Source organism: Notamacropus eugenii, chromosome 5 (assembly GCF_028372415.1).
Source record: "Notamacropus eugenii isolate mMacEug1 chromosome 5, mMacEug1.pri_v2, whole genome shotgun sequence".
Taxonomy (NCBI): Eukaryota; Metazoa; Chordata; class Mammalia; order Diprotodontia; family Macropodidae; genus Notamacropus; species Notamacropus eugenii.
In genome coordinates, this window is record NC_092876.1 from 120,087,880 (window position 1) to 120,106,579 (window position 18,700).

The window sequence follows — 18,700 nt, forward strand, 5'->3', positions numbered from 1 at the left end:
TTTGAGATTCAGACCTAGTAGTTCTATGGTTGGGTCAAAGGGTATGCACAATTTTAGAGACTCTGGGGCCTAGTTTCTAATTGTTCTCCAAAATGATTGGACCAGTTCACTACTCCACCAACAGTGTATTGGTGTACCTATTTTCCCCTTGCTAACTCTAGTATTTGACATTTTACTTTTGCGCCTTTGTTTATTTGTTTTTGAAGAAATAAGGGTTAAGTTACTTGCCCAGGGTCACATAGCTAGTATCTGAGGCCAGATTTGAACATAGGTCTTCTTGACTCCAGGGTCAGTTCTCTATCCAACATGTCACGTAGCTACCCCAGCACTTGTCATTTCTGATAGGTGTGAGGTGGTATATGGCAGTTGTTTTAATTTTTATCTCCTTAATCAATAGTGAGTCAGAGCATTATTTTATATGACAATAGATAGCTTTAATTTCTTCCCTTTTTTTGGTGAGACAATCAGGGCTAAGTGACTTGCCCAGGCTCAAACAGCTAATAAGTGTCAAATGTATGAAGGTAGATTTGAACTCAGGTTCTCCTGACTCCAAGGTCAGTGCTGTATCCACTGTGCACCTAGTTTCCCTGCCTAATGTTTCCTTGGACCCAAGCCCCGTCCCTTGCAGGGAGAAGTACAGTAGCAACAGGAGTAGGCACTTTGTTAGCAGAAAGAATAGAAACATTCATGATAAGGTCAAGGAGACAGGAAATCAAGAGAAGACACATGATTATCTGAAAGAGGAAGACAGGACCTCAGCTCTCCCTGCAGCAGGAGGGGCAGTTGGTATATGGGTAGGGAGAGCCAGGAGTCCCCCTGAACAAAAATAGAGATCATTTGGGAGGGGGAAGACAAGGAGAGAGGTACACCCAGAAGCTGGACCCATGACATATATACCAGTCATGTGTGCATCAGCATCTGGGCCCCCATTCACTCCTGGCAATACTATCTATGGTCCTACTCTCTGTCTCATTTGGTCACAAATTCCTTCTCTATTGGTTTGATAGGTAAAATATTATTTGTTCTCTTAATTTGTTTATGTTATCACTCATTTTGCCTAAATCCTGTTCTCATTTTGACTTTATTTTGGCATATGGAGTAAGGTACTGATCTATACCTAGGTTCTGCCATAGTGTTTTCTGGTTTTCCCAGCAATTTTTGTCAAATAGTGAATTCTTGCCCCGCCCCGACTCCCAACTCCTCCCTCTCCCACCGTCCTCACTTTTTCTGTTTATATTTTTTTACTATTTACCAATTTAAAAGTGAATCTTATTTTTATAAATTTGTCTTAGTTCTATATTCAGTGCATATTTGAGAAATGAAGACTTGATCAGAGAAATTTTAGTGAAAATTGAAGCATAATTTTTCTTTCTTTAATTTGTATTACCTTTTCCCCCAATATGGCTATTATGGAAATATATTTTGCATGATTTCATATGAGCTATTTTGCTTGTCTTCTCAATGGGTGTGGGAAGAAAGAAGAGAATTTGGAACTCAAAATTTAAAAATAAAAAAATTGTAAGGATAAGTGATTTTTTTAAAAGACAAAAATTAGAAGAACAAAAGGTCAAAAATATTAAGGGAATTAATGAAAAAAAGATAATGTGAAGGCAAGTGGCCTAGTTATAGTGGATCGCAAACTGTATTATAAATAGATAATCACCTAAACAATCTGGTACTGTTAAAAAAGTGGTAGATTAGTATTAGGTACACAATACATAGTAGTAAATGAACATAATAACCTAGTATTTGATAAAGCTAATGACCTAACCTTTTGGTTTGTGAGATATAAAATGTATAATTTTGTTTATATTAAATTTAAAAAAAAGGTTTTGCACAAATAAAACCATTGCAACCAATATTAGCAGAAAGCTGGGGAAAAAATTTCACAGCCAATATCTCTAATAAAGGACTTCTTGCTCAAATTTATAGAGAACTGAGTCAGATTTATAAGAATACAAGTCATTTCCCAATTGACAAATGGTCAAAGGATATGAACAGGCAGTTTTCAGATAAAGAAATCACTGTTATATATATATTCATATAAATATGCTCTAGGTCACTATTAATTCAAAAATGCAAATTAAAACACCTCTGAGGTACCATCTTAAATTTACCAGATTGGCTAATATGACAGGAAAGGAAAATGATAATTATTGGAGGGGATATGGGAAAATTGGGACACTAATGCACTGCCTACGGAGTTGAAACCAATCCAACGATTCTGGAAAGAAAATTGGAACTATTCCCAAAGGGTAATCAAACAGTGCATACTCTTTGAGATGTAGCAATACCATTTCTAGGTCTGTATCCCAAAGAGATCAAAATAAGGGGAAAGGATCTATTTGTATAAAATATTTATGGCAACGTATTTTGTGATGACAAAGAATTGGAAATTGATGAAATGCCCATCAATTGAGGAATGACTGAAGAAGTTGTATTATACCATTATAATGAAATATTATAGAGCTATAAGAAATGGTGAGTAGAATGATTTCAGTAAAAATTGGAAAGACTTAGATGAGCTGATGCAAAATAAAGTGAGCAGAGCCAGGAGAATATTGTACACAGTAAGAACAGTATTATATGACAATTAGCTATGAAGTACTTATTCTCAGCATATGATGATCCAAGATAATTCCAAAGGACTTGTGATGAGAAATGCTATCCACCTTCATAGAAAGAATTGATAGAATGTGAATGCAGATTGAATCATCCATTTTTTCACTATATTTTGTGAAGTTTGTTTTTGGGAGGGTGGTCTGTACTTTCTTTCACAACATGACTAATATAGAAATATGTTTTACATGACTGAATATGTATAACCTGTATAAAATTACTGTTTCAAAGAGGGTTTGGAGAGGGATTAAGGAAGAGAATTCAGAACTCAGCAAAAAGAATATTAAAATTGATTGTATATACTATTGAGGGAAATAAAATATTACTTTAAAAAGACAAAAAGCTCCCTAGATCAACAGAAGCAGCAGGAGCAGCCACAGCCCATTCTGGGGTCACTTTTCACCCATTCTCCTCCACCCTCCTCTTCCTCCTCTGCCCACCCTGGTACCCCCTCATGTTTCCCCCCTCCCATTGTCCAACCCCCAGCCCACCCTTCCCTTTTCAGTTGGTTCCCACTTTTCCCTTCAGTCCACTCTCACCTGAAATTTTTGCTTTCCACTCCCTCCAGTGAACAAAGATTTGACCACTTTACAAAGTCAAAATCCCCAAAATAGTGATCGATATGGATACTGGTGTGATTGAAGGTGAATTAAACGTCACTCTCACCATTGAGCTACCTATGCATGGAAAGGAAGTTGGAAGCATTATTGGAAAGAATAGGTTAAGAAGATGTGTGAAGAGAGTGGTGCCCATATCAACATCTCAGAATGGAATTGTCCTGAGAGAGTAATTACTCTGGCTGGACCCACCAATGCTATCTTTAAAGCCTTTGCAGTGATTATTGACAAACTGAAGGAGGACATCAGCAGCTCCATGATCAACAGTACAGCTACCATTGGACCCCCAGTAACCTGAGGCCTGTGGTCTCTGATACCAGTGTGGTTTCTCATCTGAAAAGGAGAATGCAAGGTCAAGGAAATAAAAGAGAGAATGGGAGCATGGGTCCAGATGGCAGGAGATGTTACCAAACTCAACTGAGTAGACCATCATAGTTGCTGGCATCTCGCAATCTATCATTGAGTGTGTCAAACAGATCTGTGTGGTCATGTTAGAGCCTCTCTCCCAGTCTCCCCCAAATGGTGTGACCATCCCTTACTGGCCCAAGCCATCCAGCTCTCCAGTCATTTTTGTAGGTGGTCAGGACAGGTACAGAACAGGCAGCAACAGTGTGAGCTTTCCTCACACCACCATGGCCTTGTGCCTCAACTCTGACCTGGAGGGGCCACCTCTAGAGGGCTATACCATTCAAGGACAGTATGCCCTTCCACAGCTGGATTTGACCAAGCTGAACCAGTTGATAATGCAAGAGTCTCACTTTCCCATTACACATGGCAACACAGGATTCAGTGGCTTTGAATTCAGCTCTTCATAGGTGAAAGTCTGTTGGAGTTTGGATCTATCTGCTCAAACTACTTCTCTTGAACTCGCCATTCCAAATAACTTAATTGGCTGCATAATGGGGTTTTAAGGCTCCAGAATCAATGAGATTAGTTGTCAGATGTCTGGGGTTCAGATCGAAAATCACCGATTCAGCAGATCTACTGATAGGCAGGTTATCATAACTGGATCCGCTGCCAGCATTATCCTGGCCCAATATCTAACCAATGTCAGATTTTCCTTGGAGACAGGTGGTATGGGGAGCAGGTAGAACAATGCAGACTCACCCATAGCCCTTCTGCTGTTCACCACCCATGATTCATCTGTGTAGTTTCTGAACAGTCAGCACTTCCAGGTTTTAAATAATTTATAAATGTTCAGTTTCCACACTACATCATCCACTCATGATTTTTTTTTATTGTAACCTTTTAATTCCTTTTTATGTTTGGCTGAAAACACTGAGAACCAGATTTAGTTTTATAAGTTTCTCATTTTTTTTTTTGTTTTTGTTTTTTGGCAGGGAGGGGGGAAGGGGCTCATGAATTTTTTTTTCTGTTTTTGTCATTGGAATGTAAGAGTAGAATATGAATACATTTCAGTTTAGTTCTGTAGTGTCAGAAATTTTTCAAAAAAATTAAAAGATGGTCGGGAGTTTTTTCCTTGTGAATAGAAACTGGAAAGAAAAAAAGACAAAGCTTAAGTGAAATATTATTTTAATAAAAAAAATAAAACTTGTCTTCTTTATCTGACAGTACTTTTCTTGTCCATTGTGAATTGGATCTCTTCTGATCTTTTTGTCTAATTTCACATTGTTGAAGGTCTGATTCTTTGCCTAGATATTTAATTATTTAACTCCAAACTTCATCATTCCTATCTATTGTATGGATTCTTCATTTCTTTCGTCGTTCTCCTATATTTTATTTCTTACTATGTATTGATTAGGATGATAGAAAAGGCTTCTGAATCCTTGCTTGCTGTGACTAAAACTTTTCTTCTGTTTTCATTCATTTCTTGTTCATTATATACTTCTCCAGGCTCTAGTTTTCCTCTAGGAATCTTAAACCACTGCCACTCATTTACTGGCATTAAGACAATCACCAAATTGATAAAGCAAAAATAAACAATAAAGAAGAAAAAAGGTATGTTTTTAGGTTCCTAAATAAAAAAAGTGAGAAAAATGAATTCCTTGGATAGTATCCAAATGAATGATTTGTGAACATTCGGTATGTTAAGAATCAGCTACTAAACCACAGCATTATAGAATTTCAGATTAGGGAGGCACTTCAGAGATAATTCAGTTCAATCCATATCTATAGAGTATCTCTTCTACAGCATCACTTTTTATATCTTCTCTCCATAATGTCCTTCTACAGTGTCTTTTGATATGAAGCTGATCATGAGAAACTAATCTCATTTTCCTTTTCAACATTGCTACTAAACTGGTAGATTTGTAGCAGTGTGGAGAGAAGGAAAGGGCAGGGTGCCAAGGACAATATATGTTGACTTCAGCAAAACATTTAGCAAAGTTTCTCATTATATTCTTGAGGATAAAACAGAGAGACGTAGAAGAGATGATAATACAGCTAGGAATAGTGGATTTGCTTTTACAACTTTAAGAATAAAATATTAGTGAAAGGATCAGTGAACATGTAAAGGAATAGCTCTATTGGATTTTTGTGGGACTGTTCCTTGGGCCCATTTACATTCAGTTTTATTTCCACTAAATTAAAGAAAGGCAAAAATCACATGTTGTTCAAATGAGTGATGACAGAAAGATGAATAAGTTATGAAAGAATGAATCAAGATAAAATCAAGATAAAAAAGTGATGAGCTGACACATTGAACAGAATTTCATTGAAAGAAATTTTATAAGACCAGTTTAAACTTCCACATTTAATGTAAAATAATGAACAAAATTAATTATACACATAAGGGATGGAATACACATAAGATCATAAATTTAGAACTGGAAGGGACCAAAGAGTTCATCAAATCTATATTCCTCGTTTTGTGTAAGCATGTCTTCATAGGAACTTATTTAAAAAGATCTTGGTTTTTAATTTAGTCAATGTTTCCTTCAATTATTCTGATACTGTGCCACTAAATACACAAACACACTCACATGTAGATCCTATTCTCTTATCTCAGTAATAATACTATAATAATATAATAATAATACTATAATAATACTAATAATACTATTATCTTTTCAAAACTTCAAAATATAATTTCTGTTCCCTTCTTCTCTCTTGATTGTATTTACTTTCTCTCTTATATTGTTTGAAATTTTAGTTAACAGCTTTTTCACATTTAGCTAAAGAATAAAAAAGTATACTTCATATTAATTTTATATGAATCTTTACATTTTCAATATGTTTCTTTCATAAAAATAATTTTGGGATTTTGTTCCCTAATTTAAAAAAAATCTATTTTATGAGAATTCTTTGCCTTTTACATTCAAATTTAAATTGATATGGACTGAGTCACCCAATTCCATTAGTTCCCACATTTTTATCCCTCCCAGTCCAAAATCAAATTATTCAGTTTGCTTCTTCCCACTGCTCAATAATCAATCACATCCATAATCTATCTTTTAAACTTCTGCGGCCAAACTTCTTAGTTTTACTGGAGGAAGTCATATGATCACTTGATCTGAGGTTACTAAAATTCAACATTTTCAAATTGAAATCAGTATCTTCATATGAATGCTTTCCCTCTTAAAATCTTCCCTGATTTTGAGACAACTGTTACCTTCCAGGTGATCCATATTTGTAATGTTGGAGTCATCTTGGTCTCCTTTCTCTCTTTCATTAATCTTTTCCAATCAGTGGGCAAGTTCTACCTCTGCAATACCTCTCAAATTCATCTAATCATATGGAATTATACAAACATCTCCCCAGTTAAGTTACTTATCCATCTCTTCCTTTCTATACTATTGAAGAGAAACCTAGTGGGTTTCTCTGACTCCAGTATCTCTCCCATCTAAGCCATCTCTGGGGGTGGGAAACCTGTGGCTTTGAAGCCATATGTGGCCCTCAGCATCCTCAACTATGGCCCTTTAACTGAATCTAAACAAATTGCAAGGATTTGTTGTGAAGTTTAGATTCAGTCAAAGGGTCACACCTGATGATATAGAAATCCATATGTGGCCTAAAGGCTGCAGATTTCCCACCCCTGATATAAACACGTCATTTTCCAAAGTCACAAATATCACCATGTCACTCCCTCTCAGGAACTTCTAGAGTCAGAAAGATTAATTCTAATTGGTCTTCCACATGACTATTTTCAAACATCTATAATATCTTGTCTAAATCATCTTCTCACTTAAAATCTTTGCTTACCTCATTGAATCTGATACAACACAGTGTCTGATCTAGTCTACATTCCTTATGTACTCAATATATATCCTCTAACAAGGGTCCCAAAATGTATAGAGTCTGATTACAAGATAAAGAGAATATTATCTCCCTTATTCTATTCAGTAGAGTTATATTAATGACCTTAAGATGCTGGTATTTTTTTGGCCACTGTATAATATGATTGACTCACAAAAGGTTAATAGGTCAGTAGAATGCCAAGACATTTTTTCATGAATTCTATTGTTATTGCAAAAAGATAATTCCTTCACCTCTTATGCACTATTGCTTTTTAAAAACTAAAGGAAATACTTTAAATTTATCTTTACAAAAGCAGAGAACAAGTTTTATTATGCTCCTTTGTTGATGATTTAATAGTTGTTCTTCTGGATTTGTGCCATCTTCCAATTTTGTGCTCATGTTATTTTTGCCTTAATCAAAGTCATTTTTAAAAAATGGTCAAATGAATTTAGTTTCAAGTTTTATCTACATTAATTAGCTGGAGAAGATTGGTCTTTTTGTGGTACAATTTCTATATTTGTAAGATGAACATGGCAAACCAAGATGGTTGTACAGGCAGCAACCCAGCTAAACTTACTCAGCATTCCCCTTCAAACAACTTTCAAATAACACCTCCAGTAAAATTGTGTAGTAAGGGAGACAACAAAAGGTGAGAGTTAGACATTTTTTTAACCTAAAACAATTTAGGAGACTGGTCTGTGGAGTGGAGGGATGTGCAGAGCATGGGTTTCTTCATCTTATCAACTGATATATCACATAAAAAATATTTTCCAAGTCTCATAGCACCATATAAAATGTTAGCTAGCATTTTATTTATAAAATATGAATAATTCTAGTATTCCACAGAGTTATTTGTGGGGAGAGTTGTTTTTAAAATGTGTGCTTTTGTAACAGTGTTGCGCTCTATGATTTCTAATATTCTTTGTAGTTCTAAGTCCTATTGAAATGTAAGTTACTATTTTCATAAGATTTTAAGGTTTACAAAGTGCTTTTCATGTGACATCTCATGAACCAGCTTCAGGTCGGAGGAATCATCATCATGATCACCTTTAGCAGCAGCAGCAGCAGCTTTGAGAACTCTCAACTCAGAGACTAAGGAGGTAGTACAACTGATCAGAAGATATTATAGGCCACCTTTGCTGAGACTCCCACCTGGATTCACAAAATGAAAACTCACAGGAGTATTATAGTCAAATTCCAGAGCTCCAAGGTCAAAGGGAAAATATTGCAAGCATCCAGGAAAAAAAAACCAAATGTTGTGAAGCTACAGTTAAGATCACATAAGATTTAGTAGCTTACACATTAAGAAAAAAAGCAGAGGGCTTGAAACACTATATTCCCGAAGGCAAAGTAGCTAGTATTATACCGAATAATAACCTATCCAGCAAAGCTGAGTATATTTCTTCAGTGGAAAAATGAACATTTAATGAAATAGGGGACTTTCAAGCATTCCTGATGAAAATAACAGAGCTGAGTAGAAAGTTTAATATGCAAACACAAGATTCAAGAGAAGCATAAAAAGGTAAACATGCAAGAGAAATCATAAAGGACTTATAATTACTTGTTCTTGTAAGCAGCAGGTTTGGGGCACAAAGCATCAGGGAGGAAATCAAATTGAGTGTTCTGGTCCTAACATAGCTGCTAATTGTCTTTGTGACCTGGAGGAAGTCTTCTCAGTTTTCTGAAGCTCAGTTGCGTTATCTATGAAATGGCAATAATGTTTGAAAGATCCATTAATTAACAAAAGTTACCTAGATCTATGAGGTAGTTGGTAGGATCAAATTAAATAAAGTGTGAAAGCACATCCTAAAAATTAAAATAAAATCTTTATTTCATCTCCAATTTCTTTTAAAGAAGAAATTTAGGCAGAAATTGCCAGTAACTTAACTGATAAACTGTACCAGAAGAAGTTTGGTTTGTGAGCCTGGGATTCAAGTCTTGATGTGATTGAAAGTCATTCAATTTCTTGGAACCTGGGTTTCTTCATCTAATCACCTAAGATATCAGGGGAAAAATATTTTTCAAGCTTCATAGCACCACATGAAGTGTCAGCTATTATTTTATTTATAAAATGTGAATAATTCTAGTACTCTGCAATTTTGGGGGGTAGAGTTGTTTGTAAATTTTATGGTTCTGTAAGAGTGTTGCATGCAGTGATCTCTAATATCCTTTTCAGCCCTAAATCCTGTGACCCTGTTGAAATGTAGGTTACTATTTCCTTAAGACTTTAAGGTTTGCAAAGTCCTTCTCATATTATATCTCATTGATCTCCATAATAATCTCACAAGTTAGATAATGGAATTGTTACTGTTTTTACTTTCTGTATGAGGAAACCATAACAAAGAAGTAACTTGTTAAAGATTCCACAGCTAGTAAGAATCTGAGGAAGGGTCCAAGCCCAGAGTTATGGTTCTAACAACAACAACAGCAGCAGCAACAACAATAACAACATTCATATACCAGTTTTAAGTTGACAGCATTTTATTATTTGAATCTTTCAAGCATCATATAAGATAATGAGGAAACTGAGGTCTTGAGAGATTAAATGACTTGCCCAGAGCCATTTGCTAATAATCATCTGAGGGAGGATCCATATCCATCCCCTTCTGACTCTAAATTCAGCACTCCATCCTCTATTCTAAAATATCTCTATAGATACTGGCACATCATTATCAATGAATGGTTAAAGAATCTGAGGCTTAGAAAGATTAAATGACTTGTCAGATTCACTGGTATCAGTAGTAGGAAATGTATTCAAGTCTTACAAAATCCAAGTCTAGTACTCCATCCAATATACCATGAATGTAAGTCTAGTGCACATATTGTTTAACTTCACACTAGCCTTTTAGGCACATGAGCCCCTCTGATAAACCAAAGTTCCTTGCCTAAAAATAAATCAATCATTTTCTATAGTATATAATTGAAAGAATATATGGTTTATAGTCAATTAATCTGGATTCCAATCCTGGTTCTTCATCACCTATTCATACTTGGGGAAATCAGTTCCTCGGCCTCATCAGTAAAGTGATGTGATTCAGCTTGTATCTAGTATCCCTTCAAACTCAAAATTCTATGACCATGTAAACTCAGGTCACATAGAGGCTTTGAAGACACTATGATGAATTCATTTTTGAAAAGGTGATGATCATAATGGGTAGAGTCAAGATGGAGAAGTAGAAGTAGGAACATGCTGGAGCTTTTCCTCCAAGCCCCTCAAAAAAACCTGTTAAAAATGACTCTAAACAAATTCTAGAGTAGAAGAAGCCAAAAAATGACAGACTGAAGGAAACCCCCAGCCCAAGACATTCTGGAAAGTCAACCAAAAAGGTCTATCACACTGGGTTGGGAGTGGAGTACACTTCAGTGTGGGCCATGCCAGTGTGGACAGAGCTGCTGCAGACCTTAGGGGACTGAATTATTGGTGGTGGCTGAAGTTTCCAGACTTTCCAACCCACAAATGGCAGGCAACTTTGAAGCTCTCTCACCTGGCTGAGAGGGGAGCCTGGTCCAGTCCCAGCACCAGCAACAGTTCCAGGGCAGCAGCAGCCACTGCTGAAGCAGAGGCTGTTTCTGGAGCCCCTCACTTAACAAAGATATCAAAAGTCAATTAATATATTGGGAAAATGAGCAACCTGGGAAAAAAAGAGACTATAGATTCTTATTTTCTCAGTGAAGAGATATTTTCTTACATCATTGGTAACAAGGAAGATCAAAACATACAACCAGAAGAAGACAAGAAAGCCAAAGTTCCTGTATCCAAAGCCTTCAAGAAAAATATGAATTGGTTTTGGGCCATGGAAGAGCTCAAAAAAGATTTTGAAAATCAAGTAAGAGAAGTAGAGGAAAAATTGGGAAGAGAAATAAGAGTGATGTAAGAAACTGATGAAAAACAAGTCAACAGCTTCTAAAGGAAATTCAAAAGAATGCTGAAGAAAATAACACCTTTAAAATTAGACTAACCCAAACAGCAAAAGAGTTCCAAAAAGTCAATGAGGAGAAGAACCTTAAAAAGGAGAATGGGCCAAATGGAAAAAGTGGCCTAAAAGTTCAACGAAGAAATAATTCATTCAAAATTAATATGGAGCAAATGGAAACTAATGACTTCATAAGGAATAAAGAACATGTAAAACAAAAGCAAATGAATGAAAAAATAGAAGACAATGTGAAGTATCTTATTGGAAAAACAACTGACCTGGAAAATGAATCCAGGAGAAATAATTTTAAAATTATTGGACTACTTGAAAACCATGATAAAAAAAGAGCCAAGACTTCATGTTTCAAGAAATTATCAAGGAATGGAACTAATGTAATAAATTCTAGGAAGGGTAGCCTAGCTCTACTAGACCTCAAATTTCATTTTAAGCCGCAGTTATCAAAACCACATGGTACTGGCTAATAAACAGAAGGGTAGACCAGTGGAATAGTTTAGGTACTCAAGACACAGAAGTCAATCAATATAGCAGTCTACTGTTTGATAAACCCAGGGACCCCTCCTTCTGGGACAGAACTCACTGTTCAATAAAAATTGCTGGGAAAATTGAATAAGACTGTGGCAGAAACTTGGCATAGACCAATGCCAGACACCATACAGAAGAATAAAGTCCAAATGGGTACATAATTTAGTTATAAAGATTGATACTATAAACAAATTAATGGAGCAAGGAATAGTGTATGTATGAGTGTATTATGGAGAAAGGAAGAATTTTTGATTAAACAAGAGACAGAAAGCATTATGCAGTGCAAAATGGATAATTTTGTTTACATTAAACTGTAAAGTTTTTGTACTACCAAATTTAACGAAACCAAGATTAGGAGGGAAGCTGAAAACTGGGAAAGAATTTTTGCAACTAGTGTCTGTGATAAAGGCCTCATTTCTAAAATATATAGAGAACTGAGTCAAATGTACAAGAATACAAGTCATTTCCCAATTGATAAATGGTCAAAGGATATGAACAGGCAGTTTTCAGAGGAAGGAATTAAAGCTATCTATGGTCATATGAAAAAATGCTCTAAATCATTATTGATTAGAGAGATGCAAATCAAAACAACTCTGAGATACCACATCACACCTATCAGACTGGCAAACATGACAAAAGAGGAAGATGATACATGCTGGACAAGATGTGGGAGAGTTGGACTGTATCTCCAAGAGATCATAAAAATGGAAAAGGGTCCCACATGTACAAAAATATTTATAGCAGCTCTTTTTGTGGTGGCCAAAAACTGAAAATCAAAGGGATGTCCATCAATTGGGGAAGGGCTGAATAAACTGTAGTATATGAATGTAATGGAATACTATTTTGCTATGAGAAATGGTGAACAGGATGACTTCAGAGAGACCTGGGAAGACTTATACAAACTGATGCTGAGTGAAAGGAGCAGAACCAGGAGAACTTTGTACACAGCAACAACTAGAGTGTGTGAGGAATTTTTCTGGTAGACTTAGTACTTTATTATAATGCAAGGACTTAAATAATTCCCAATGGTTTCTTAAGGCAAAATGCCTTCCACATCCAGAGAAAGAACCATGGAATTCGATCACAGAATGAAGCACATCACTTTCTTTTATATTATGTTTTGGTTTGTTTTATGATTTCTCCCATTCATTTTAATTCTTCTATGCAACATGATTAAGGTGAAAATATATTTAATAGGAATGCATGTGCAGAACCTATGTAAAACTTTATGTCATCTCAGGGAGGGAGTGGGGAGGTAGGGGAGGAAGGGGGAAGGAAGGGAAAAATCTAAGATAAATAAATAAGTGATTGTAGAACCCTGAAAACAAATTAAAAAAAGAAAAAAAGAAATTATCAAGGAAAATTGCTCAGATATTCTAGAACAAGAGGGTAAAATAGAAATGAAAAGAATCTACAGATTACTTTCTGTAAGAGGTCTCAAAAGAAAACCTCCTAAGAATATTATAACCAAATTCCAGAGTTCTCAGATCAAGGAGAAAATATTACTTGTAGCCAGAAAGAAACAATTAAAACATTGTGGAAACACAATCAGGATAAAACAAAATCTAGTAGCTTCTACATTAAAGAATTGAAGGGCTTGGCATATGATAGTACAGAGGTCGAAGGACATAAGATTAAAACCAAAAATCACATACTAAGCAAAACTGAATATAATGCTTCAAGAAAATAAATGGAGTTTCAATGAAATAGAGAACTTTCAAGCTTTCTTGATGAAAAGACCAGAGCTGAATAGAAACTTTGACTTTCAAATACAAGAATCAAAAGAAGCATGAAAAAATAAACAGGAAAGAGAAACCGCAAGGGGCTTATTAAAAGTGAACAGTTTACATTTCTATGGGGAAAAATAACATTTTTAATACATACGTATATATATATATACATACATATATATATGTGTGTATGTATATATATATATATATATATATATATATATATATATATATATATATATATATAGAGAGAGAGAGAGAGAGAGAGAGAGAGAGAGAGAGAGAGAGAGAGCACAGGATAAGCTGAAGATGAAGGGATGATATCTAAAAAAGAAAATAGAAAATTAAGTGTTGATAGCAACATACTAGAAGAAAGAGAAAGGGAAAGGTAGAATGTGTTATCATATCAGAGAAAAGAGACAAGAAAAAGCTTTTATAATGGAGGGAAAGAAGGGGAAGGTAAGAAGGAATAAGTGAATCATCTTTCATTAGATTTGGCTTCAGGAGGAAATAACATACATACTCAATTGGGTACAGAAGTTTATCTTACCCTACAGGAAAGCAGGGAGGAAAGGAATAAGAGTGGGGGGATAATTGAAGGGATGGCAGATTGAGGGAAGCAAATAGTTTGGTAGAGAAACAGTCAAAGAAGAGAATAGAATAAACAGCAGGTGGGACAGGATAGAGGGAAATACAGTTAGTTTTTCACAACAGGACTGTTATGGAAGTTTTGCATGTCAACATATGTATAACCTATATCAAATTGCTTCCCTTCTCAATGAGTGTGGGTGTGGAGGGGGAAAGGAGAGAATGTGGAACTCAGAGTTTTAAAAATGAATGTCAAAAATTGTTTATATATGCAACTAGGAAATAAGATATATAGGCAATGTGATACAGAAATCTATCTTGCACTCCTGGAAAATAGAAGAGAAGGGGGGGGTGATAGAAGTAAAGGCAGATTGGAGGAAACGTAATCAAAATATAGGCTGTGCTGAGGGGGGGATGGGGAGAAATTTTGAAATTCAAAATTATGTGAAAGTGAATGTTGAAAATTGAAAATAAATTAATTTAAATTAAAAAAAGGTAATGCTAAAGTTCAGTCTTAAAGCCTCTAGTACCTAGGCAGACCATGCATCGCCTGACCTTGTGGTTATCTATCTCTGATTCCAGCTAGCTATCACTGTCAAAAGATTCAGACACAATGGGGTTCATTTCTCAGGTGTTATCACAACTGGAGAGGATTAATAAAATATCTTGGAATGTTGTCAACATTACTTTTAATTTTTTTTCAGTCTCCTGCCTGTAATGCTGCAGTATGGATTTTGAGTCTTAGAGAAATATTGATCCCCAATGAAAACTATGCAAAGTGAATTTTAAAAAAGAGAAAGATGATGTAGAAGGACAAATATAAAGGACACAATTGAATTTGTTTGTTTTTCAAATTTAATAAACTTCAGTGATGGTAGTGCCTTACCCTTCCTGGTTAACTTCAGGCATATTGTTAGAAACCTTGACTTCTAGAACTAACTCTGACACAGTCTTGCTGTAAAACTTGGGAAAAGTCACTTCCCAGTTTCTTCATCTTAAAAAGCATGGAAGTATATCAGATCATGTGTTTTTAACCTAAGAACTATTCCCTCCCTTCCCCTTCCTTCTTCCCTTTCCCTCCACTTCTCTTCTTTCCACTCTGCTCCCTTTTCTTTTCTTCATTTGTTGAATATTTTTATCATTGTAATTGGACATAATTGGTTTCCTTTATAATCCCATGTCATTTATTTATTGCATTTAGACACATGATTCTGAGAGTGTAGAGACTTCACCAGTTTGCTGAATCTCTCTCTCTTTCTGTCTCTCTTACTCTTTCTCTCTCTCTCTCTCTCTCTCTCTCTCTCTCTCTCTCTCTCTCTCTCTCTCTCTCTCTCTCTCTCACACACACACACACACACACACACATACACATTAACCTTAAAGATAAAACTAATCATGATATTTAAGGTCCCCTCTATCACTGTATCAGGATTCTATAGTATTATATTAGGAGAAAAAATAATGAAGAGTCAAACTCTTGCTCTTATCAGTTTTTAATGGAGATCTAGACCATTTGTTGGAAATTCCTCCAGAAAGTACATTACTGAATCCTTAACTCTTCCCTCAGGGTTTCTTAGAGTCTGAGGATTTAGAATCTAGCTCTCCAGGTCATCAGACTAGAGACATATGCTTAATCTGGGACCATGGATTTAGAGTTGAAAGAGTCATTTAGTCCAACAGCTTCCACTCCATTATTTTACAGATGAGAAAATAAGGTTTCAGATAAATTAAATAACTTGCCTAAGGACACACACACACACACACACACACACACACACACACACACACACACACACACACAAGACCAGAGAAGATTTGAAACTAAATATTCTCTAACTTCTCATCCAGTGTTCTTTCTACTACACTGTTATCTCTCAAATTTCTATCTTTCCACTTTTCTGAGACTTAGTTTACTCATCTATGTAGTTGTCATTTTCCAATCATGCCTCACTCTTCATGACCCTATTTAGGGTTTTCTTGATAGAGACACTGGAGTGATTTGCCATTTACTTCTCCAACACATTTTACAGATGAGGAATTGAGGATTAAGTGACTTGCCTAGGATCACACAGTTAGCAAGTGTTTGAGGCTAGATTTGAATAGAGGATGATGGGTCTTCCCGACTTCTGGTCAGGTACTCTATACACCTAACTGTCCTAATGCCCTAACGATTTATTTAATGACTACAATAGTGCCTGTCTTGCCTGTCTCAAATCACTATTGTAAAGATCTAGTTAGAAAATAATATCTTACATTTGTATGGAAACATGTCTATTCACTTTATATACTTTAGATAGAATAGATAATTAAACAAAGCATTAAGTGTGTTGGACACTAGTAAGGTTGCAAATACGAACAAAGAAGGGAATTGCTGTCCTTAAGTAGTCTATATTCTAATGGGTGAAAACAGCATGTATGGGAAACCTGGAAAGGATTGGAGAGGGTCCATGATATGAAAATGACTATGAAATGGTTTGGAGACCTGGTTCTTCTAAAAGGTAAAAGCTCATCCACAATCAGAGGAGTGACTCACAGGAAAAGTGTCCAAGGTTCTGAAGACAATGAAAATTAGCCAAGTGGACACAGCATAGTGTAAACATGACCTCAGTTACACAGTAAGTGGCACCACTGGAACGTGAACTCAGAGCTTGTCTCCTAGTCTCCTGAACATTTTTGTTTTTACACTACAAAGTGTTACATGAAAGAAGGTTACTTTTCTGTTCGGGTTTAGGACTGAATAGTGGAGCCTACCTTATCTAAAATGGAGGTCTCTCTTTCCCTCCTCCTGCCAACTTCCTACCATCTCAACCCAAGTGGATTGGGGCCTCACTGTGTTTTTCGAAGAACAGAGGGACTGATATTTGCAAATGTTCTGTGCGTGTGGGGACCTCCCCCTCCAACCAATGCCCACTATGTCCAAGATCAGATATATCCCTGAAATTGCACTGGAAAGAAAAAGAGAGCCAGGGAATTTGATAAATCCTTTTGAGAGTCTTATAATCACTTGATAAGTATCTAAAGATGATACAAATCATCTCTCCTATAGAGTAAAATTTCTTTTTCCTTCCCTTTCACTCCATGTGCTCTACAGAAGAAACATCTGAGCTATTTAAATAATTGACACCTTCCTGTACCTCCAAGATTAATGTTCCTTTCTCTTGCTTTTACAAACCACAATATTTTCCTGTACTTCCATCTTCTCTGCTCCCTGTATGAGGCTTCTGGCCATCAGAGCAGCTAAAATTAGCTCTGAGTCCTTATCTTTCTAGGAATGTGTGGCACATTGCTATTTTTTTAACCCTCCAAGCCCTGTTCCTGGGTTTATGAACTATATTATTCCCATCCTCTCTACATATAATTCCACCTGAATTTCAGCTCATTATGTCTTGTTTCTCTATTGCCTCCACGTTAGATTGCAAGTTGCTTGAGAGCAGGGACTGATTTTCTTCTGCTTATGTTTATATCCCCCAGTTCTTAGCATGGTACTTGGGAAATAGTAAATGGTTAATAAATCCTCTCCTCTTCTCTTCTTTCTTCTACTTTCCCTTTTCTTTCTGCTTTCTCTTTTCCTTTCTTTTTTCTTTCCTTCCTTCCTTCCTTCCTTCCTTCCTTCCTTCCTTCCTTCCTTCCTTCCTTCCTTCCTTCCTTCCTTCCTTCCTTCCTTCCTTCCTTCCTTCCTTCCTAGTTTATGCCTTACAGCAACAAAGACTGCAGTGATGATAGTAGAATGGATGAATGGTAGTGACAACATCCTTGATTATTCTAATGTTGATGATTCTTCATGCTTCAAAACACTGATGATTTCAGTGATATGGTTAGTCTTCTTTCATTGAGAATACCCATCCTTGCACACCACCATAACAAGTAAACCAAATCAGTACTGTTTTATTGTAAAGAACAAATTTGATTTCAAAGAAGTGATATTAGAATGCATTTCCCTCTCTACTTTGAAGAGATAGGAGCCAATGTGTGTGAAACATTTCATCTAATGCTGGATTTTGTCAAAATATTGGTAATTTTGCTGAGCTGTTTTTCCCTCTTTTTTAAGTCTTTGTTTTAATATATTTCTTTCTGTGGTAGGAAAGGATACATTGGGAAAGGAAAGGAAAATAAAATAAAAAGATATCAAAATTAATTTAAAAAGCTAATACCAAATATTATTTATAGTTTTCAGTTCAATTCAATTTATAACCTTTTATGGGCAATATTCTGTATTAGGTTATGGAGTTACACAGGTTTAATGAAAAAAATAATCTCCATCTCAAAGAACTTACCTTCTTTTGAGTAATTAAAGATTTATAAAAATGAATAAATGCAACTTGATTTGAGGTGATAGGGAGAATACTAGAAGACTCAGGAAGGGCTACCCAAAGAAGTTGGTATATGAGATGGGGTTTTAAAGGAAGCTATCAATTCTAAAAGGTAGAGTTGAGAAGCCAATGCTGTTCAGGCATGTAGGAATGGTTGTGGAAATTCATGGAGTTGGGAGGAG

At 35.8% G+C, this 18,700-nt stretch overlaps 1 pseudogene; it reads left to right on the forward strand.

Annotated features, from left to right (window-relative positions):
• Positions 1-3,211: 3,211 nt before the first annotated feature.
• LOC140507673 (poly(rC)-binding protein 2 pseudogene) lies at positions 3,212-4,327 on the forward strand (annotated as a pseudogene).
• The last annotated feature ends 14,373 nt before the right edge of the window (positions 4,328-18,700 follow it).